The sequence below is a fragment of the Globicephala melas genome, chromosome 5 (genome assembly GCF_963455315.2).
Source record: "Globicephala melas chromosome 5, mGloMel1.2, whole genome shotgun sequence".
NCBI classification, from domain to species: Eukaryota; Metazoa; Chordata; class Mammalia; order Artiodactyla; family Delphinidae; genus Globicephala; species Globicephala melas.
This window is the reverse complement of record NC_083318.1, coordinates 116,169,456-116,193,907: the sequence shown is the minus strand read 5'-3', so window position 1 is coordinate 116,193,907 and position 24,452 is coordinate 116,169,456.

Sequence of the window (24,452 nt, the reverse complement as noted above, 5' to 3'; positions counted from 1 at the left end):
GTTACATTCACTTCTACACAAATCTCTCTGAAAATCTGCAATAGCGCCACAGCAGGCAGCTGTGCAGTCTTCTGGCAATGGCTCAGTGAATCTCAATTCAAAATGCTTGGAAGTAAGAATATGGAGTAAGATCAAAAAATGATCTTCTTTCCTCCCACAGTTCTCCAAGATATACTGTTGTACTTTAAGAGGTTGGTAAGCTAAAAAAATATAGAGTATTACATATCCTTGATAGTTCTATAAAAATGTTCCAACTATAGATGAAAATTCCACAAAAACACACTTTTGAGTTCACCCTAACACTTTAAAAAATTGTTTAATTGGTTCCATTTATCTAATCAACTAGGCAAAATCTATTGATTTTAGAGTAATACAGTTCATAAAAGCAAAAGTGAACATTTATAACATTGGGGAGGCAGAAAACAAATCCTGGTCTAACACTGTTATGGATACAAACAGACTTTATGATTCTATATATGTAACTAGAATTTGCCATTTAAAATGGCCTTCAGCTGTTTTTACTTACATTAGCGTTAAACATCTTGAAATAATTCCAAGTATTTTAAAGCACTTGTCTGAGAATATAAGGCACCTGGAATAATAGAGCTAACTCCCCATAAAATTTCTCAGAGAATAAATTTGTGGCTGCATATTTTGAATACGCAGATCCGTTAAGCCAATTTTGTGCATGGGCACTTATATGACCAAAGCGCAAGGCTTGTCAGACTAATTTTCAAAGCAAAGTTAAATATCACTACTAAACTCTACACAGCAATTTTTGAAACCTGATACTTATCAATCCCAAAGGATAGATATCTAACTTCCTTCCATATAAATAATTGCCTCCCTTTCATCCCCAAACAAAATAAAAAATACACTTAAAAACAAGGCAAGACAAAATAAAACCACAGAAGCCCTTCTGCTGTATTTCTGCTTAATTCACATTTTGTCCTAAATGTTCCTTACTGAATCCTTTTAGTCACCTCCACATATTTCTCTGAACTTACATGCATCAATCATTAGCTGTCACTCTAAAGACAAGGAACCAAACTAAAATATGAAACCAAAATTAAGTTAGAAGTAAAAATAATTAATCTGATATTTCTTTGGCCCCAAGTATGATAAACTTGCTACATTTGTTTAGAAAACTGGTAATAAAAATCACTATTTAATAACAAACAGAGGCCCAGAACATTGCAATAAGTTAAAAATTATTTGCTAAGAGGCGCAGCAGCGGGCAGGTGCGCACCATTTGATTTCGGTCATGATCTATTCCTGGAATTTACCAAGAAAAGATGACTCACCTAGGAAATTCTTTGGTGAGCTTAACAGGTCTCAAATCTCTAGATCTCTCACGAAACTCCTTGGTTAGTCTGGAGGGTATCGAGGTCCTGACTCTCCGGAGAGCCTCAACCTCTGCTACCAGCGTATCTCCTCCCCGGTGGAAGTGTTCCGCCTCTGCTCCTTGACTTCCGGCTGAACCCGGTGGTGAAGAGCGAGTCTGACTCCCGCCTCTTCGTCGTGCGCATGCGCCCGGGGATAGGCTGCCCGGGAGCGAGGCTGGGGGCGGGGGTTGGTGCTGGACGACCGCCCTGTGAGGGAGGAGCGAGCAGTAAGCGTCCCGGCTGCATTTTACTTCGATGAGGAATCAATGGCCTCAAAGCAGAGCTTCCCAGCCGTTTTCAGCGTCGAAAGACCGCGCCACTCCAGAGCCAAGTGCATTGCCCGCTCGGCCAAGAAGTGCTCGGTCATGGACGCAGATGACGAGGCGGTCCTGAACCTCATTGCCAAGTGCAAGCGGGACTTGAGCAACCCTCCGGGGAGTGCGAGCTCCAGCTGGAAGGAGTGAGAGGCCGGCTTCCAGAGCTCCCAAGAATCGCAGCCCCTGCCGAGTCCTCAGGCAGTACAGCACCAATGTGGGGACTCCCGGTGGCAGGGCCCCCGAGAAGAAGAGGAGCGTGCGGGCGTGCGAGGGCCGTTTGTGCAGAGCCGGGGCTGCAGGACAGCGAGTTGGCGAGCGTCCCCCGCTCCCGCCCCCCCAGCACTTCGCCCCTCCCTCAGCCTCCACAGACCTTGAGGACGCAGTCCCTTCTTTGGAGTCGAATTTGTTGACCCAAAAGGTGTTACATCCCTTGCCCGCTCCCAAAAAAGTACAGGAAGTGAAGGATGCCAGGCGGGAGGTTCCGGGTGCCTTCAGACCAGTAGTGTCTGAGCTGCCTGAAGGAGGGTCTGAGCCGGAGGAATGGTTCGGAGGGCTGGAGCGAGGCGCCCTGGCCCACGGTGGAGCTCGTTGGAGCGTGAGAGCAGAGCCCCCCCCCCCCCCCCCGGTGTGAGCGAGGTGTGTCCCAACCTGCACCCGGCTGCGCCGCCCGCCCGTGAAGAAGGCCGCCCTGGAGGTGAGGCTCCTGGCAGCTCTCCTCAACCTGATGGGCAGGTACTGGAGTGGCTGCCGGCCCCTGCACAGCGACGAAGTGTTCCTCGCCCAGGCAAGACACGTGTTGCCATCTGTTCAAGAATTTACAGCCAATCCAACGCCCAAGTTGCCAGTGGAGAAAACTGGACCCAGAGGGGTTAAAAGACCTATTTAAGGCCACACAGTAACTTAATGGCCAAGCAGGCTCTGGAAGCTGGTCTCCTAATTCCTAATTCAAAACGGTCTGGTTTATCAGAGTTTATCAAATCATTAGCTCGTTTTCTAGTCCTAACTATCCAGTTTCCTCATCCCTCTCTGTCCCATGGAGTTGTTATGTCACTTAGGACAAAGGGCAGCAAACTATAGGCCACCTGCCAAATCCAGCCCACCACCTGTTTTGTAAATAAAGCTTTATTGGAACACAGCCAACCACCACCTCCTGCCCACTCCCCCCCAAATCTACAGCCACTCAGGACTGTTCAACAGTTGTGAATGAAGAAATTCGCTACCTGACTCTGGAAAAAAAATCTTCTTACAGTCACCTTGCTGAGCTACAGCAGCAGTATGGCGTGATAATGAGTGAGGTGGTATAGGAACTCGCTGACACTGGGAAGAAGATGGATTGCCCGAGGCAGCATCTAGAAAGGCCTCTGGAGGACAGCAGGAGCTGGAAGTCTCTTCTGTTCCTCATGAAGAAAGAAGCGAGAAATGCCGACACTCCAGTTGTTGAACTTGCAGATCACTGGACTTCAAACAAGCGTGAAGAGCCTCTCTGGCAAGATGGTGGAACTAAAGCAGCCTCTGGAGCACTACAGGATCCGGGAGCTCACCCAGCTGCTGCAGGAGAGCCACACGTTTGCAAGCCAGGCCTGGGCAGCGACTGATGGGTGACACCATGCCGCAGCCCCACAGACACCCCCAGAGTTCCTGGTGAGTGTGGTTCTGAGTCAGAGCACCTGTCACATCAGCACTACTTGTCCCATCACACTGACAAGGTGATGCCCTCATCATTCCCTAACAGTAAGTACAACAATAGATCGCATCTATATATACATTTATTTCCCTTTCCCCAAAAAAACTTAGTGCGAACTAGTAGCGTATTATCCCTTTCAAGTTTGAGTTATGTGTGTTTCCTTTGTTGTTTGGCTTGGTTTGGGGAACAGAGAGAGAGTTAACAAAAGCATCTCCAGGTGCAGGGCGAGCACCTCCCGGGACTGCCTGGGGCCACCACTGGCGGCACTCTCCACGTGGCTGTGGACAAAGGCCACACACCTGAGCCAGGGGATTTCAGAGCATTCAGTAGTCAATCAGTGCAGGGAGGCTATTCAGGGTCAGAGTTCTAAGGACATTCTAGCCTCATGGTGATGTCACACTACAGCTGAGTTGTCAACCTGTGCCGTATGGAACAAGTGACGATGGTGTCCCCACCTGGGGGGGCGGGCAGGTTGGGGTGTGCCAGCTTGTGCAGGAACACTGCAGGGAGAAGAGAGCCCACTGCGTCCTCCGGGCAGGGCCAGCACCAGCGGCCTTCCCTGTAAAGGACCAGGCGGTGACTGTTACGGGTTTTGGGGCCATGGTGTCTGTGACCCATCTTCTCCCCACCACCAACGTAGCTACAGAAGATGAGAAGGGCACAGTGGGACCATGTGCCATTACAACTTGGTTCATGACACCAGTGACTGAGCAGGCCCAGGGCTTGGGTGTGTGAGCCTCTGTCCACTTGGCACTTAGAGGGACACCTCAGCCTGCCCTGAGCTCTCAGCCACTGGACGTGGGCTTGGAGCAGCACAGACAGGAAGTGATGCTCTTCCTGACTGTAATTTTCTTCTGCCTCAAACCTTAAGACTGAGGATATTGAAGATTTAAAAATACTCCAGTATAAATATAGATCTCTTCTTATAATACTTTAAACTTAAATAATTTGAACTTCAATTGTGGTGAACTGACCACTGCCTAGTTGCTTATCCTATAGCGTTACATACTGGTAGAATAAGTATCGTGCTGTGAAAAAAAATTGTTTAGAAACAATCGGACGTAGAAAAATTTTTAAACTGAAACTAGTAATTTAAATGATCATATTTAACATACAGAAACATTACTACAGATTTTGATAGCATTAAATAATCATATCTATTCCAGGACTATATGGAAATACTAACATTTCTACAGCCAGACTCTGCAGGTAAAGGAGAACATAATTCTGAGATATATTTCCACCCCAAAAATGTTTTCTAATATTCAATTCAAAAAGAGGTGCCAACAACTAAGAAGGTGAACGTTTTCACCCTCCTGAACAGATATTGTTATATGAACATCTTATATTATCTACCTGAGAGACTAGCATGTCCAGAGTAAATGATTCATTTTACTTAGAGTACATCAGGATTAAAATGTTTACACTGAACACCTGGAATATTTACTAAAATTAATCTTATTAAGGTAAAACTTAAAAAATTACTCTGGAACATTTTCACTTCTTACACTCAACAAACAGATGAAAGCAGTCACAGAATCATGTTAAATTTATAATAATTCACATATAATGTAGATTAAATTATCAAAGAAAAGATTCAGCTGACATCTTCAAAGATTTTAGCAGGTTTAACAAATTTCTATTCTGCCACATACTGATAGCAGTAGGCATATTTCTTGACATCATTCAATCTATTTTAAAAAATTAATTGATTAGAGACATAATTTGTAAAGCAAGGTAACCAAATTACAGAGTTCTAATATTGGCTTTGCAGAATTTCTTTAGAAAAGATACACAAAGATTGCTCAGCTACCTGTGAATAATTAAATCTCCTTTTCTTTTTTTTTTTTTTTTCTTTGCGGTACGCGGGCCTCTCACTGTTGTGGCCTCTCGCGTTGAGGAGCACAGGCTCCGGATGTGCAGGCTCAGAGGTCATGGCTCACGGGCCCAGCCGCTCTGCGGCATGTGGGATCGTCCCGGACCGGGGCACGAACCCGTGTCCTCTGCATCGGCAGGCGGACCCTCAACCACTGCGCCACCAGGGAAGCCCGCCAACACTTATTCTTTTTTTTTTTTTTTTTATAAATTTATTTATTTATTTATTTTTGGCTGTGTTGGGTCTTCGTTTCTGTGCGAGGGCTTTCTCTAGTTGCGGCGAGCGGGGGCCACTCTTCATCGCGGTGCGCGGGCCTCTCACTGTCGCGGCCTTCTCCTGTTGCAGAGCACAGGCTCCAGTCGCGCAGGCTCAGTAGCTGTGGTGCACGGGCTTAGTTGCTCCGCGGCATGTGGGATCTTCCTGGACCGGGGCACGAACCCGTGTCCCCTGCATTGGCAGGCAGATTCTCAACCACTGCGCCACCAGGGAAGCCCCAACACTTATTCTTATCTGTCTTTTTGATTATAACCATGCTAGTGAGTGTGAAATAGTATCTCTGTCATTTTGATTTGCTTTTCCCTGACGGCTAATGATATTGAACATCTTTTCGTGTGATTATTGGTCATTTGTATTTCATCTTTGGAGAAATGTATATTCATATTCTTTGCCCTTTTTAAAGTTGGGTTGTTTGTCCTTTTATTATTGAATTGCTATCTCATCCACTTTTATGGATTCATTTACATTTTTATTCTTAAAATTCTGAAAATATATGTTTTGAGTCTGGATTTCTTGTCTTCCCTAGACCCACCACAAATGCAATATGATCTCCAAATCTGCTCATCTTTCTGAGCTCTTATTTCATTGAAAGTTCTCACTATCCATTTGGAAACCTGGGTGTTATTCTTTTCATCTCCCTTTCCCTCTAAATCCAAATAACTACTATTGTTTTTTTATCTCCTAAAAAACTTCTAGAATTTTTATTTCTATGCCAGCTTTGTCTAGATCACCATCAAAAAATTTTCCCTGAGTATCTGTAACAGCCTCTTAGCTGATTTTTTTAAAAGCTCTATTTCATTCTTTGTACTTCAGGGCATATTTTAAAACATAAATCCTTCTAGTAGTTTACGTTCACTCTTAGGATAAAATTCAAATTCCTTAACATGGATTCTATAAAGGGCATAACTTCCTAATAACTAGAGCTATCAACAATGTATTGGATCAACTTAAAATGTATAAAGTTCCTTGTCACTGGAAACATCTAGATAGAGGGTGAAAACTGATCATCTCTTAAGGGTGATGTGAACAGTATTCATGCTTTGAATAGAAAGTAAAAATCAATGTCTGCTAAAACTCCTTACCATTATAAGATGCTATGATTCTAATTCATAGGTATTGTACACGGTAATAACCAAAAGTTTTGATTAATTAGAAAGTCTTATGTAAATACAAATATAAGTAAATGATTTTATAGTTGTAAAGAAAGAGTCATAAAGGCACTGTCATTTTATCCAGAAGTCTATCATCTTTAAAAGTTTCTTTTTTCCTCAACAGTCTAAGATTTTTTCTTTGTCTTTTTCAATGTCTTATCTTTTATGTGTCAAGATTTGATTTTCTTTGAAGTTATCCTAGTTGGGCACTATAGTACTTCATGAATCTGTGACTTGGTGTCATACCATTTTGGAAAATTTTCACTATTATCTCTTCACATATTGCTTTTGCTTCATTCCCTATTACCTCTCCATCTGGGAATACAATTTCATGTACTTTAGATCTTTTCACTATATTTTATATATATATAAAAATATTTTTTTCTGTGATTTCTCATCTTTTTTTTCTTCTTGTACTTCAGTCAGGAATTGTTTTTTCTGATTTATTTTCTAATCTCTTCAGCTGTTAATCCCATCTATAGATGTCTTAATTGCTGTTATTATAATTTTCAGTTCCAGAACTTCCATTCGATTCTTCTCTAACATTTTCAGTTCTCCTGAAATCATTCATACTATCAGCAAAGTTATTGAACATACTAATCACGGTAGTTTAAAAGTCCCTGTCCGATTCCTTCATGATCTAGATCTGTAGGTTGTGTTTCTTCTATTTGAATATATATACATTTTTGCTTGGTTTTTGATCATTTGGTTTTGGTTTTTGGTATGCCTGGCCATTTTTTATTAAATTCAGGACATTGTGTGCGAAAAATTTTAGACCTACTTTCAGGCTTTAAACGGTGTTACTTCCAGAGGATTTATTTTCTTCTAGTTGAAAGGACAGGGGCAGATAATGTAATCCAGCCTGGGATTGAGTTGATTAGAAGGGCTTGAATCTTCATGAGAGTCATTTGGTTTCTGATTCACTCTTATTCCTAAGATGAAACCCATTTGGGGTTCCAGCTGACATCCTGGGCTATTTTGTCTGCTTTTTATTGTGCCTGACTTCAATTTCATCCCTCAGCCCCATAAAACTCCTAGAACACTTGCTCAGTGTCTTCATTTTAGGAGTTGGAAAATGTCTCAAGGAAAAGTGAAATTAAATGTTGGGCTCACCTCTCTGCACACGCCTTCTTTCCAGAATCTTGGCCCCTCAGTCCTGCTGCCCTATTAGCTCTCTGATGCCTTCAAATGGATATTCCTAACGGCGTATCTGATTTTATAATTGTTTTCCGTGGGAGGATTGGTCTGCACAAAGCTATTCCAGGTAGTGAAAAAATACAGGTCATTTCCGTATCCTGTTTGTTGAATTTCTTTTTTAATTCTTTGGGTTGAAATGGTGTCCTTGACCTTTCCTAGTACCAGAAACATCTGAGGAAGGAAAATAGAAATAAAAGAAAGAAGGAATATTTATTGAATTTCTGTTACGTGATGAGTGGTGTGCTAAAAGCATTGCATATTTGAGATAAATTTTTTTACATACTTCACATTTTATTATCTATTTTGTGAAATTGTGGATAACTGAATTATACCTCTGTGTATTCACTGTTAAGATTTTTTACCTACAGGACAGGCCCAAGAATCCTTAGTTTATTTTCATGATACATAAAAGAGGATGTTTAAATATTAGGAAACATAAATCGAAATCCATCCTTTTATCCTAAGCAAGAAAGTCTAGTTTTTTATTACTTGAGGAATTTTTGTAGGTACAACCTTTCAGAAAATCACAGTAATCGTTTGTGAACCATGAGGGATAGCTGCTTTGCTCCATTTCTGTACAATGAGATTTAATCTGAATACTAAAAGAAAAATAATACTTTACTCCAACTCCAATATATCAAACAGAATTACCTTTAACATTATAAAATGAGTCATATAGTAGTCACCCAGGTGATATGTATGATTCCCTCTTTACATTTCCTTACCTAAAATTCAAAACTCTCTCTGTAAAGAATATTATTTAATGTTCCAGTTGGGGGATATTTCTTTACGCTTACACAATTTTATAAGGGTTAAGAATCTCATGTTTATACTACAGAGTTTGCATGTTTGGTTTAATGTCAGGAAGCTTTTTGTGGGTTTATTTTACAGTCTCTTACTTCCAAATCTAACATGTCAAAACTACCTGCAGCAACAGGAGACAATTTTCATTTCTTTCACTAGGCTGTTGAAACGTGGCCTGGTTCCAGTTATTCATGTCACATAGTCCCAAGGTAACTTCACAGACTACATTCTTCACTGAGTAAAAGTCACCCCATCAAGAAAAAAAATTTCCTTGTGGGACTTCTCCGGTGGTCCAGCGGTTGGGACTCCACACTTCCACTGCAGGGAGCGTGGGTTGGATCCCTGGTCTGGGAATTAAGATCCTGCATGCCGGGCGGCGAGGCCAAAAAAAAAAAAAATTTTCTTGGTATTTTATTGAAAGTATTGACTAACTCCTTCTAGCTCTCCAGTAAATTTAATATTACATCAAACACTTCCTGGTAAGAAAGGAAGCAGAAAATAAATTTTAGCTTTTGTTCTCAGGAAAGATGCTTTTGGGACTGCCATCTAATGCCCTGTGTTAAACCTGCAGCCACAGGAAAGTCTGTCTAGGTGAGCAATCAGAGGGGAAGAAGGTGATGTGGGCTGCAGGTAGGCAATAGCCTCAAGAAAATCTCCCAATTGTAAGGATCTTATCTTTACATCTTGGAAAGTAACTGAGGACACACTCCTCTGCTTTTTTTTGTTACCCACAGACTAGCTCAGGAAGTGGGAGCTAAGGAAAGGGGCTGGAATGAACTGAATGGTTCTCCAGGCTTTCCTAGATGCCTCATCTGTCAGAAGAAGGCAAGGTTAACCCAGACCATGCAGGTCCTTATACTGTCAGTTTTTTAGGTACAAGGCCAAGGTTGGGGGGCTGGAGGTGTAGTGTGATTGATCTGGGAGGCTTAGGGAAAAGTTCTTCTGGAAATGGTTAATGTGGGGGGAGGAGGAATGTCTGGGGTGGAGGTAGAAGTAGGCAAGGGAGACCTCAGCAAGCCCAGAACAATCTTTCTTCTCCGCGAACAGTAAGACACAGGAATTCTGTGATTTTTCTCATCCCCTGCTGGGTCATAAATGCTAATGGCCAGAGCCACCAACTGCTTACCAGTGCCTAGAACAGAATCGCTGAATTCATTGGTCCCCATTTCTAGGTATTCTTGAATATGAATTTTGTAACAGAATCTCGAAAAATGTGGAACATTAATTATAGGGAAATATAGATTAAATATAAATTGTGTGGTCTCAGCTTGGCTGAAGCTGTGTTCATCTCAGGATGCAGACATATCTGGAGGAGATGGCCTACAATCTTCAGGAAGGATTGAGAAGTCTCCTGGGAAAGGGTTTATTTTATTATATTAAAAAAATTTATTTTATATTGGAGTCTAGTTGATTAACAATGTTGTATTAGTTTCAGGTGTACAGCAAAGTGATTCAGTTATACATATACATGTATCTATACTCTTTCAAATTCTTTTCCCATTTAGATTATTACAGAGTATTGAGCAGAGTTCCCTGTGCTAAACAGTAGATGCCTTTTGATTATCTATTTTAAATATAGCTGTGTGTCCATGTCAATCCCAAGCTCGCAATCTATCTCTACCCCAAGCCCTGCCCCCACCTGGTAACCATAGTTCATTCTCTAAGCCTGTGAATCTGTTTCTGTTTTGTAAGTAAGTTTATTTGTATCATTTTTTAAGATTCCACATATAAGCGATATCATATGATATTTGTCTTTCTCTGTCTGACTTACTTCACGTAGTATGATAATCTCCAGGTCTATCCATGTTGCTGCAAATGGCATTATTTCATTCTTTTTAATGGCTGAGTAATATTCCATTGTATATATGTACCACACCTTCTTTACCCATTCATCTGTCAATGGGCATTTAGGTTGCTTCCATGTCTTGGCTATTGCAAACAGTGCTGCAATGAACATTGGGGTGCATGTATCTTTTCGAATTATGGTTTTCTCCAGATATATGCCCAGGACTGGGATTGCTGGATCATATGGTAGCTCTATTTTTAGTTTTTCAAGGAACCTCCGCACTGTTCTCCATAGTGGCTGCACCAATTTACATTCCCACCAACAGTGTAGGAGGATTCCTTTTTTCTCCACACGGTCTTTGGCTTTTATTGTTTGTAGTTTTTTTGATGATGGCCATTCTGACTGGTGTGAGGTGATATCTCATTGCAGTTTTGATTTGCATTTCTCTAATACTTAGCAGTGTCAAGCATCTTTTCATGTGCCTCTTGGTCATTTATATGTCTTCTTTGGAGAAATGTCTATTTAGGTCTTCTGCCCATTTTTTGATTGGGTTGTTTGTTTTTTTGATATTGAGCCACATGAGCCGTTTGTAAAGTTTGGAGACGAATCCCTTGTTGGTTGCATTGTCTGTAAATATTTTCTCCCATTCTGTGGGTGGTCTTTTTGTTTTGTTTATGGTTTCCTTTGATGTGCAAAAGCTTTTGAGTTTAATTAGGTCCCATTTGTTTATTTTTGCTACTCTAGGGGATGGCTCAAAAAAGATATTGCTTCGATTTATGTCAAAGAGCTTTCTACCTAGGTGGAAAGGGTTTATTTTATTTTTTATTTCTTAAATAATTTTTATTAAACATTATTTATAGATTTGCCAACAGTTTTGCAATGCCTGAGAAAATAAAAACATTTCTATAAGCCATTCCTTAATGGTATTTATATCTATGTCTTGGGTCACCATCCTTGTTCTACTGTTCTAACCCTCTTGCATGCTTTTGCATCTTGAGTACCAAGTTTTATCTTTATCTGGTCACATTCCTGATCTAGCTGCCAAGTTCTTTTTTTTTTTTTTTTTTTCATTTGTAGTGATGTGGATGGACCTAGAGACTGTCATACAGAGTGAAGTAAGCCAGAAAGAGAAAAACAAATATTGTATATTAACACATATACGTGGAATCTAGAAAAATGGTACAGATGAACCTATTTGCAAAACAGAAATAGAGACATAGATGTAGAGAATAAACGTGTGGACAGCAGGGTGGGGAAAGTAGAGTGGGATGAATTGGGAGATTGGGATTGACATACATACTCCACTGTGTATGAAATAGATATGTAGTGAGGACCTGCTGTAGCACAGGGAACTCTACTCGGTGCTCTGTGGTGACCTGGATGGGAGGGAAAATCCAAAAGTGAGGGGATATGTGTATACCTATGGCTGGTTCACCTTGCTGTGCAGCAGGAGCTAGCACAACACTGTAAAGCAACTATACCCCAATTTTAAAAATAAATATTTAAAAAAATGGAAAGGGTTTATTTTAAAGGAAGATATAGGCACATACTCCAGGTCTGAGAATAAGGTCTCACTTGGAAGGAGGGGATACAGTGTCACCTAGAGTGTCTTCCAGCACAAACTGGTCTGCCAGCTTTGGTCACCATAGGTGGTTTGTTTGCCCCAGTCTTTGCTTCCACCCCCTTGCTGATGCTCTATGAAACTGCATGATGCCTCATTACTGCCATACTTCCTATGCTTGCCTTAGAGTAACAGTGTCAAAGCTATGTAGATTATTGTCTGATGTTCCCAAAACCATCAGCCCTCAAGGTGTATAAGGTACTTGTTTCACTTTCTCAAGTGGGTTTTTTACTTTATCGCTTAGGAACCTAACAAAGATTATACCTTGAATCTCACAGAGTCCTTCCAATCAGTCCCCACAGCATCTCCTTCTTTCATTTCCTCTTCTTGTACTTCAAGTCCTTTTCTGAAATCTTCGTCGTCTCCTTTTTATCCAAATGCAAAGTCCTTATACAGATAAACTTATGCAAATGTCATTGTTTCAAACAGCTGTCTCTCCAGTTTGCTCTATGTAACTAAAGATAATCCCAAAGGCCAAAAGTCAGCACAGCCTTGTGTCAATAGTAGAGTCCAATTTCAAACTGGAGTTCCTGTAACACAAGCCTTTGTCAGAATAACAATCCCTAATCTTCTTAATAGATTCCTAGTAAACTCATTGTAATCGCATGTTATAAATGCATCTATTTCCCCTAAACCTGCAGGATCTGTATTAAGGTACATGGCTATTACTAGTTGTGTTTCATCTTGAAAGAGTTTGATGTACGCATTCAGAATAAAGGCTAACATTCTGCTTTTAATGGTTAAAATCCACACAAATTCCATGAAATTAGAATGTTTTATGACATTTGATCTAGCTTGGTGGTGTTAGACTAGGAATAGATTGGTTTTCTTTTGTGATAAAGTAAGATTAAATCCTCTACTTAAAATGATTTCTAAGGTAAAACATGAAGCATTTTCATCAAAAATAGAAGGACTGAAGCCCCTCATAATACTTATATATACACAACCAAAAGGATAAAATTTTGTGTAATGAAAAATAGCATGATACAGTCGCAAACAAAAACCCCTAGAAAGGGGAGGGGCTGCACATACATCCCACGTGCTCTAAGAAGTAGCTCAGGAACCTTAATTAACTCTCTGAGTCTTGGATTCCTCATATGCCTAGTGGGGATAAACATCTAAAGGCACTTCCTGAGAATGAAACTGATAATGCTTTTAACATCTCTGACCTTTGGTAGGACAAATGAAAGGCAGTTCTAATTTCCTTCAGTCTTGGAAGTTTGAACTAGAATTTTATGACAAGTGTTTTAAAGCATCTGACACGACTATATTTCTCTTTATTGGTCTTGCAAAGTTTACATTTTAGCAAGCTTCTGGAGATATGAATTTTTCTAGAATAATTTTCAGGAAGTGCTTTAGAATTTTCTGGGTTTTTTGTATCAAAAGACAAAAAAGGCTCAGTCCAGGTGAAACACCACAGAGCTTCTATCAGTTTAATTTTGGTAGGTAAGAGAAAGAGAAAAATTTTTGAGTTACTATAAAACGGCAGATAAGTGATCATTCTCCTATTGTTGTTATTATTATTATTTGCATAGAAATGTTTTTGGGAGTCTATGAAATTGAAATTTTGGGCAATTGGCTGAATAAGCTGATGCAGAAGGGGCTCATACCTGTTGAAAACACTTGAAAATACTGGATAAACTAACAAACAGCAAAACCAAAAATGATCATGGACAAACGACAAAAAGAAAGAGAAATCTTTAAATACCATAAGTAAAGAACTCAAAGTCAGGATGGGCTCTGGAGAGAGATTTTGTAGGAAAACTTGCACATCTCAGGACAATCCGGATTCTTGGGGAACAATATAAGCACACTGAACATGAACTCATAATAAAACATAAAGGAGACAGTGAAAAAAGCACCCTGAGGAAGAATCAGCAAGTACACAAACATTTCCTCTTACAAAAGCACTCTAAGAACTGCAGATATTAGAGTAATCTGAAAGAGGCTGCAAATTAAGTATGTTGAAAAAAACAGGAAAGAAGGATAGAAACTACAATGAAAGAAAGGAACATTAGGAAAAAAAATGTTTATGTGGTAATTCGCCATACTTCATCCTTTAGAAACATTTCCCCCTCGATTTCTAGGTCCTTTGCATCAACAGATATCTTTGCCCCTTAAAGACACCTGTATTTGTATGCTAGAGCTGCTGTAACAAATAACCACAGACTGGGTGGCTTAAACAACAGATAGCTATTGTCTCACAGTTCTAGAGGCTAGCAGTCTGAGATCAAGGTTGGTTACTCTGAGGCATATGAGGGGCAATCTGTTCCATGCCTCTCTCCTAGCTTCTGGTGGTTTGCTGGCAATCTTTGGTGAATCTCTACTTACATCTTCACATGGTGTTCTCCCTGTGTAGGCCTGTGTCCAAATCTTATAAAGACACAAGTCATATTGGATCAGGGCACTCCAGTATGACCTTATTTTAACTAATTATATCTGCAATGACCTTATTTCCAAGTAAAATCATATTCTAAGATACTGGGGGTTAGGTCTTTAACATAGGGATTGTGGAGGGACACACTTCAATCCATAACAACATCCAAATATAAGGTGGTTATTTTTAGAAATGTTCAGGCTTATTAGAGCAGCAGAACTGCAGAAATCCTCCAAACTGTTCACCCTATACCAAAAATGGATTGCTTTTATGTAGATTAGAGAGATATTTCAGATAACCCCTAGACTTGCACATTATATATCAAAAGGACACCATCAAGATGCAAGACCATACCTCACAGTAGCCAGAAAGACAGGAAACTTCTCTATTACAAGCTCCTAGGACTTAGAATGTAGCTTTCAGAAAACTACTTTTGTCTCTGAGTATTTTCAGAATTCTTGTGTCTAATATAGATCTGAACAGACAGTATCAGAATTAGTAATATATGTAATGTTTTAAAAACAATGAAAATGGACATTTAAATTATGCTAAAGTATGCTTTTGGGTCTGGAAATTTAGCCAATGACTGGATGAAAATATTAATTATGGTTATGTACGTTTTGGAGACAATTCCAATGCTATCGACCTGATGTCAGCCCTTTGCAGCAATAGTCCCCCAGGGGTAGTGTCCTTGTGTATATGGCTCTTTCTTCTTTCTCTCTCCAGTTTTTCCTTTTCATCCTGCCATTTACTTCTATAGACTCTATGCCTTCTTATCTTGTCTTTGGCCACATGGAGGCAATCTATGTCCTGAGCCAGACCCTGGGATCAACCCTTTTGTCCTTACTTTGACTTTTCATTACTATCACACCAACAAAAGCTACTATTATTAATCAACATTTATGGAGCACATAGTCTGTGCCAGGCAGGTAGATGACTTTCCATTGTGAAGATGCCATCAAAAAGGCAACAACACTGGCAAGAGACAATGATCTGCACTTGCTCTGAATCTTCAAGTTGGGAAAAAACTAAGATGGATTCTCAACTGTGGTCTGGAATAAAATTCCTTGTCACCAGCATTTGCTGGGTTATTGATAAGGTGAAACATCAGGTCCCATTGTAAGAGGGGGAGGAAAAGATGGAGACATTGATTGAACCCATGAAACTTTGCAATAGGTATTGACCAGCCTTGCTCTCAGACAATAGAAACAGACTGAGATAAATACTCTTTGTGCTGTTGTCACTCACTCACATGGTTGAATCCGTGCAGAAGCTAATTTCTTGTTGCTGTACAAAAGTGTCTACGAAGAAGCTGCTGTAGAAAACATTTTCCTCACCTATTCAAGGCTGCAGAGGTAGTTCTTACAGGGATTTGTGCAGCCTGTTGGAGTGTGAAGGGTAAAAAATACAGGATAAAGTAAGGAAGCTCGATGTGTATTTTGTAGGAACCATATCCTAAGGAAGAATCAAGACACTACAGTTGAGATGGGAATTAGTGTCTAAAAGTTCTCATTAAAATAGGTTAAGTATTTGCAAATCCTAAGTAGAATAGGTGCCTCATGGTTAAATAGCTGAAAAATGTAGAATCGCCTTTGTTCTTTGCAGAGATGGGGAGAACCATGAGCTACTGGGATGGATTTGGAGCAAAGAGGTTCTTGAAAGCTTCAGGAAATACGGTGCAACCTTATATGGCAATGTGCTGATTAAAGTGAAATCACGAATCCCCATCTACCCTGGTTGGGGGAACACTGCAGGTGGGGAGGAACTTTATTTTTCTAAAATTCATCATAAGTCTTATTTTGGGCCTCTGTACCTTCAGAAAGGCAGGAAATTTAAACTCTAGTCTTTTGAAGGATTTTCTTGTCTCCCAAGAATATTTGTGTCATAGTTGTAAAAATTTACCCAGTGCTAAGAACTCAGGGCTTGATGTCTGGTTATTGATTCACCCACACAAATGAGCACTAAGACACCCCTTTTGTGTTTCAGCATAGCCCTCGAGGTCCGCTGGCTTCTGCTATACCTATGATATGTTCTGTTTCCAAGGTGTACAGGAACCATTTTCCCCCTGGGATCTTGCCACTTCCTTGTCTGCTCAGAAGGCAAGCAGTGAACCCCCATCTTTTCACTTCCTGTAGCCTGGAGAGCCTTTCTGGTGGGGCTGTTAGCTCTCTCCCTCCTGCTTCTTAAAAATATTTTGTTGACATGATATAGTCTTCCTTCCCTGGAATCCAAAGACTAGAGAAATTTAGGGTAAATTCTGCTCTTTTTTTTTCCTACTAGTTTACTCCTCTGAGGCAAGAAATACATGACTGTCTATCTGCTTGAATGGAAGGGAGAAAAGGAAACATAGGTTGAATCTCAAAAATATCTGGTTACAGTAGTGTCAGAGGTCTCAGAATTGGGATTAACATATACACACTACTATATATAAAATAGGTAATCAACAAGGACCTACGGTACAGCACAGGGAACTCTACTCAATACTCTATAATAACCTATATGGGAAAAGAATCTGAAAAAGAATAGATATATGTATATGTATAACTAAATCACTTTGCTGTACCCCTGAAACTAACACACCATTGTAAATCAACTATACTCCAATATAAAACAAAAATTCAAAAAAAGAAAGAAAAACATCAAAGCTAAGAAAAAGGGAAAAAATAAAAAATAAGAAGCTTTGGCCAGCTTTCTAGAGCTGTGGCCATCTGTCCAGGATAGGTATGTACCATGCCGATGAACGAGGACGCAGTATAGTTCTTCAGAATTTCACTAGATGAGACCAGAACAGCAACCACTATCCACCATTTCACTCATTGGTCAAATTCTTGGTTTTGCCACTCTTGTGACTTCTAGTTACTGAGGCAGGCATTCGCATATACTCACCTTTTTTTTTTAGAATTCCTGGCACATAGAGGTGCTTTAAAAATCTTATTTGACACTAATGGTTCTTTCTTTTCTTTTTAATAACTTTTAGTTTAAAATTATTTTATTTTAAAATTAAATTAAAATTTATTTTTTGGCCACAGGGTTCTCATTTGGGACAGTAGCAAATAGAGCAGAGAATTAAAGTTTAAAAAAAGACATGAAAGGGAAATTTCAATTTTGGAAGCATTTGTGTCTACAATGAAATAAGAACCGGGAGACAGTGATGGAGGAGTTAGATGCAGTCCCTGTCCTCTGGGGTCCATGTCTGAGAGAAAACCTTCAGTGGTGCCTTGAGCATAGAACTCCAGCTTGTGGACAGTGAAAAGATGCTAGGTTTGGTGGAATTCTTTTGTGTTTTGCTTTTCCTGAAAAGGACAGAAACTATAGAACAAAATCACAGGCAGAAAGTGAGAGCAAAGAATGATTGTGTCAGGCAGCTTGTCCTAGTGGAGAATCAAAGCCAAGTGCTCTTTACCTGTGGATGGCTTGGCTCAAGAGAACTATGGCTTCTACATCTACTTTCCTGCTCTTTTTCCTCCCCCATCTATTCAGGATGAATAATAGAGGCAAGAGGAACAAGACGGAAATGAATTCTTCTAATCCTGGATACGTATAAACCCTATTGAAGATATATTATAATTTAAACTAATTTTAAATAATCCATCTACATTGTAGAGTCCATCTACAATGAAAAAATAAATGGCTTAGTCAGAATGGCCATCATCAAAAAATCTAGAAACAATAAATGCTGGAGAGGGTGTGGAGAAAAGGGAACACTCTTGCACTGCTGGTGGGAATGTGAATTGGTACAGCCACTATGGAGAACAGTATGGAGGTTCCTTAAAAAACTACAAATAGAACTACCATATGACCCAGCAATTCCATTACTGGGCATATACCCTGAGAAAACCATAATTCAAAAAGAGTCATGTACCAAAATGTTCATTGCAGCTCTATTTACAATAGCCCAGAGATGGAAACAACCTAAGTGTCCATCATCCGATGAATGGATAAAGAAGATGTGGCACATATATACAATGGAATATTACTCAGCCATAAAAAGAAATGAAATTGAGCTATTTGTAATGAGGTGGATAGACCTAGAGTCTGTCATACAGAGTGAAGTAAGTCAGAAAGAGAAAAACAAATACCGTATGCTAACACATATATATGGAATTTAAGAAAAAAAAATGTCATGAAGAACCTAGGGGTAAGACAGGAATAAAGACACAGACCTACTAGAGAATGGACTTGAGGATATGGGGAGGGGGAAGGGTAAGCTGTGACAAAGCGAGAGAGGGGCATGGACATGTATACACTACCAAAGGTAAGGTAGATAGCTAGTGGGAAGCAGCCGCAGAGAAACACTATTCTTTTGCAAAGTCACAGAATATTCTCTATCCTGCTTTGTTTGTGGACAGCCTGTTCATACTATTTATATTAATTCCCAAGTCATTTATTTATCTTTGAAACTGTACTTACTCATGCCAACCATTTATTTGCTTTGTGGAAGGAAACATAGGCTAGGGGAACTTTAGTTAGGTAACTTAAATTCACAGGAAGCTTGAGTCTGTTCTCTGTTGTTTGACTAATTGACCCTAAACAGCTTCCAAACTCAACTGTCGATAGGCACAAGGCAGGTTCCTTAAAAGGGTAGAACAAGGCTGGTGGCAAGTGCATCCACGTAGGAAGCATGCCCGTTCTGAAGGCAGCAGCAGCTAATCATTGTTGTCATGAGGGGTTGTGGGATAGTTAATTCATAGACTTTTGCTATTTCAAGAGAAACCAAAACCTTTTATGTGAAGTCTACTTATTACAAAATGTTGTCAATTAATTCACATTAAACCAATGCTGTGCAGTCCAAGCAAAACTTGCCCTCAGACCAGAAATGCCCCACTGGTTTGCCTCATCAATGTTAGAACATTTCTCAGTACAACCAGTTAAAGAACATGCTTTCTTACCTTTTTAAGCATTTGTATTAAAGATTTAGGGGAAAAAAGCATACGGCCCCTTATTGTTTACTCATTTTACTAATTTTACCTAAAACTAGGACTGATAATTAGCTAGCCTGCACTGTTATGTCAGTCAGCATTCATTCTGATTGATTGGAATTATGTGGTCCAAGTGATTAAATATTCCTGTCCCAAATAAATAAACAACACATACCACTAGCTTGGTTTAGATGTGGTTTTGCCTAAACATTGAAAGTTCTTTCAAAACCTTTTTATTTCAAGTGTTCTAGAATTTCTCAGTTACTTTAAAGATAAAGGTTATATTAACTTAAATAGTAATTTGTCAGACAATAATCCCACTCGTTCAATTTCAGAATATTATTTGGTGATTCTTACTCAGCAGCCCTTTTTTTTTTGTATATACTGCAATTTTATTTCAATCGCACAAAGTTAGTGTGTAGGAAATTTAAATGAAATAGTAAGGTAAAAATAGCAGAGAACCAAAAAGTCTGAAAAGGAAGTACACCTAAAGCATGAGAATTCAACATTCATTAGTATTTCATCTTAAGGGTTTTTTTGGTAATATTTATTTATTTATTTATTTATTTATTTGGCGGTGCCACGTCTTAGTTGCGGCATGCGGGCTCTTTAGTTGCGGCATGTAGGATCTTTAGTTGCGGCATGTGGGATCTAGTTCCCTGACCAGGGATTGAACCCGGGCACCCCCAAGCATTGGGAGCTTGAAGTCTTAGCCACTGGACCACCAGGGAAGTCCCTCATCTTTAGTTTTAATTGACACTTGATGCTTGCAAATTTTGAAACAAACTGTGAGATCTCAGCAGTGCTTTTAAATGATCTGCCTGGTATGGGTTGATTTAAAATGTTTGGTAAAAAGCAATTGATTATCCATATTCTTCAAAGATCATAATGGACTATTGGCTTCCCTTTTGTTTGAATTTAATCATGTTTTCAGTCAATTAACTGTGAAGTGTCTTCAACTTAATAGAAATATAATTGGTTCAGTTGTCAATTGTGTTAGACTTAAAGCCAATTCCAAATATGAGATCATATTGAAAGCTGTTTGTAACATGCTTTTTTCCTCCGAAATTTTTATTTTATTTATTTATTTAAATTTATTTATTTAATTTATTTATTTTTGGCTGTGTTGGCTCTTCGTTGCTGCGTGGGCTTTTCTCTAGTTGCAGCGAGTGGGGGCTACTCTTCGTTGCAGTGCACGGGCTTCTCATTGCGGTGGCTTCTCTTGTTGCAGAGCACGGGCTCTAGGCACATGGGCTTCAGTAGTTGTGGCTTGTGGGCTCTAGAGCACAGGCTCAGTAGTTGTGGCGTATGGGCTTAGTTGTTCCGCGGCATATGGGATCTTCCCGGACCAGGGCTGGAACTTGTGTCCCCTGCTTTGGCAGGTGGATTCTTATCCACTGTGCCACCAGGGAAGCCCCCAAATTTTTATTTTAAATAGTAATTTACAGGATCTCAATATTGAAGAAACTTACTTTGAAAAGCTGACCTAAAATAAATAGATGGCCAGTTATTTCTCCAGCAAAAATGTGTTTATTTGGGATCAGCAGAGAATTGTAACTTGAGGTCTGTGACCATGGTGAGTCACGTGCAAGTCCCAGCACAGTGAAGAATGGAGAACTCTTATCAAGGGAAAAGGAAGTTGGAAGGGCTGGAGTAAATAAAGAGTCCATGGGTTTTCATTGGTTGAGTTATTGCCAAGAAACAAGAGGAGTCTTTTTCCTGTTGGGCTCTGGTATCATTGCAAAGTATGAGAGTTCTCTCTTCTAGTCTCTAATTCAATTTAATTGAGGTTTCTGTTTATTAACTTTTTACAGAAATTATTTAGGATAGTAATGATCTTTGTAGTAACCAAAACATCTAGTCAAATGAGGCAGCAGTGGAAAGAGCCAAAAGACATGGGCCTGGTCTCATTTGCTAGCCAATGTAATTCTTTGGTTTTATTTAAGTATTATTATTAATATTAAGTATTTGGAAATATTCTGGGCCAGAAATGTAACTATTTCCATGGTAGGATTTTTATACTTATATTTATCTCACACTTGCTTTTCTCAGTAAGAAAGAGGAAAACTAGCATCTCTGGAACTTATGGTGTTTGAAACTTATTAACTCTATTGCCTCTGGCTATAGAGATCAAAAAGGAGTTTTGCAAGTTGAGGTTAGAAGAGCAGTCTGTCTTTCTGACCTGTAGTGTTGCCGGTAATTGTAAGCCAGGGGTTACACTTGGGAAATTAAGATATTTGATTCCTAAAAAAGAGTGTGATGTGTGCAGGGCCAATAGCAGGGCTTGGAGCTGTTTACATGTATGAGGGGTAACTTCTCAGGTCAGGAGTGATCAACAAATTAATTATCTTCTCAAAGAACCAGCTTTTAGTTTTATTGATCTTTGCTATCATTGCTTTCATTTCTTTTTCATTTATTTCTGATCTGATCTTTATGATTTCTTTCCTTCTGCTAACTTTGGGGGTTTTTTGTTCTTCTTTCTCTAATTGCTTTAGGTGTAAGGTTAGGTTGTTTATTTGAGATTTTTCTTGTTTCTTGAGGTAAGATTGTATTGCTATAAACTTCCCTCTTAGAACTGCTTTTGCTGCATCCCATAGGTTTTGGGTCATCGTGTTTTCATTGACATTTGTTTCTAGGCATTTTTTGATTTCCTCTTTGATTTCTCTTTCTTGCTTATTTAGTAGCCTATTGTTTAGCTTCCATCTGTTTTTATTTTTTTCAGTTTTTTCCTGTAATTGATATCTAGTCTCATAGTGTTGTGGTCGGAAAAGATACTTGATATGATTTCAATTTTCTTAAATTTACCAAAGCTTGATTTGTGACCCAAGATATGATCTATCCTGGAGAATGTTCCATGAGCACTTGAGAAGAAAGTGTATTCTTTTGTTTTTGGATGGAATGTCCTATAAATGTCAATTAAGTACATTTTGTTTAATGTGTCATTTAAAGCTTGTGTTTCCTTATTTATTTTCATTTTGGATGATCTGTCCATTGGTGAAAGTGGGGTGTTAAAGTCCCCTACTATGATTGTGTTACTGTCGATTTCCCTTTTTATGGCTGTTAGCATTTGCCTTATGTATTGAGGTGCTCCTATGTTGGGTGCATAAATATTTACAATTGTTATATCTTCTTCTTGGATTGATCCCTTTATCATTATGTATGTCCTTTGTCTCTTGTAATAGTCTTTATTTTAAAGTCTATTTTGTCTGATAAGAGAATTGCTACTCCAGCTTTCTCTTGATTTCCATTTGCATGGGATATCTTTTTCCATCCCCTCACTTTAAGCCCGTATGTGTCCCTAGGTCTGAAGTGGGTCTCTTGTAGACAGCATATATATGGGTCTTGTTTTTGTATCCATTCAGCCAGTCTATGTCTTTTGCTTGGAGCATTTAATCCATTTACAGTTAAGGTAATTATCGATATGTATGTTCCTATTACCATTCTCTTAATTGTTTTGGGTTTGTTATTGTACGTCTTTTCCTTCTCTTGTGTTTCCTGCCTAAAGAAGTTCCTTTTGCATTTGTTGTTAAGCTGGTTTGATGATGCTGAATTCTCTTAGCTTTTGCTTGTCTGTAAAGGTTTTAATTTCTCTGTCGAATCTGAATGAGGTCCTTGCTGGGTAGAGTAATCTTGCTTGTAGGTTTTTCCCTTTCATCACTTTAAATGTCCTGCCACTCTCTTCTGGCTTGCAGAGTTTCTGCTGAAAGATCAGCTGTTAACCTCATGGGGATTCCCTTGTATGTTATTTGTTGCTTTTCCCTTGCTGCTTTTAATATTTTTTCTTTGTATTTAATTTTTGATAGTTTGATTAATATGTGTCTTGTTGTGTTCCTCCTTGGGTTTATCCTGTATGGACTCTCTGCCCTTCCTGGACTTGAGTGAATATTTCCTTTCCCATGTTAGGGAAGTTTTCAACTATAATCTTTTCAAATATTTTCTCAGACCCTTTCTTTTTCTCTTCTTCTTCTGGAACCCCTATAATTAGAATATTGGTACATTTAATGTTGTCCCAGAGGTCTCTGAGACTCTCCTCAATTCTTTGCATTCTTTTTTCTTTATTCTGTTCTGCAGTAGTTATTTCCACTATTTTATCTTCCAGGTCACTTATCTGTTCTTCTGCCTCAGTTATTCTGCTATTGATCCCTTCTAGAGAATTTTTAATTTCATTTATTGTGTTGTTCATGATTGTTTGTTTGCTCTTTAGTTCTTCTAGGTCCTTTTTAAACGTTTCTTGTATTTTCTCCATTCTATTTCCAAGATTTTGGATCATCTTTACTATCATTACTCTCAATACTCTTTCAGGTAGTCTGCCTATTTCTTCATTTGTTTGGTCTGGTGAGTTTTTACCTTGCTCCTTCATCTGCTGCATATTTCTCTGTCTTCCCATTTTGCTTAGCTTACTGTGTTTGTGGTCTCCTTTTTGCAGGCTGCAAGTTCATAATTCCTGTTGTTTTTGGTGTCTGCCCCCAGTGGGTAAGATTGGTTCAGTGGCTTGTGTACGCTTCCTGGTGGAGGGGACTGGTGCCTGTATTATGGTTGGTGGGGCTGGATCTTGTCTTTCTGGGGGTCAGGGCTGTGTCTGGTGGTGTGTTTTGGGGTGTCTGTGAACTTAATATGATTTTAGGCAGCCTCTCTGCTAATGTGTGAGGTTGTGCTCCTGTCTTGCTAGTTGTTTGGCATGGGGCATCCAGCACTGGTGCTTGCTGGCCGTTGGTTGTAGCTCGGTTTTAGTGTTGAGACAGAGACTAAGATATATTTCTGATAAGTGCTTTGCCCCAGGGTTCTCTTTAATAACTGCCCACTGTTGAATTTGGAATGTCTTAACTATTTCAATCTCCTTTCTTAGATTATATTCCCTGGGCAGCCTGCCCTTTCTCTTGTTGGTTTGTCAACTGTTAGACACTGATTTTTATTAGTTTGAAGGAACATAAATAATCAGAAATGAAGCCTCCAACTAACAAAATGACAATGGTTCTCTGCCAATACATCCTTGGTTTGTTTCCAAGAGGTTGCAATGGTGGTGTGATGGGGAGTATGAAACTCCCCATTCCTACCTAGG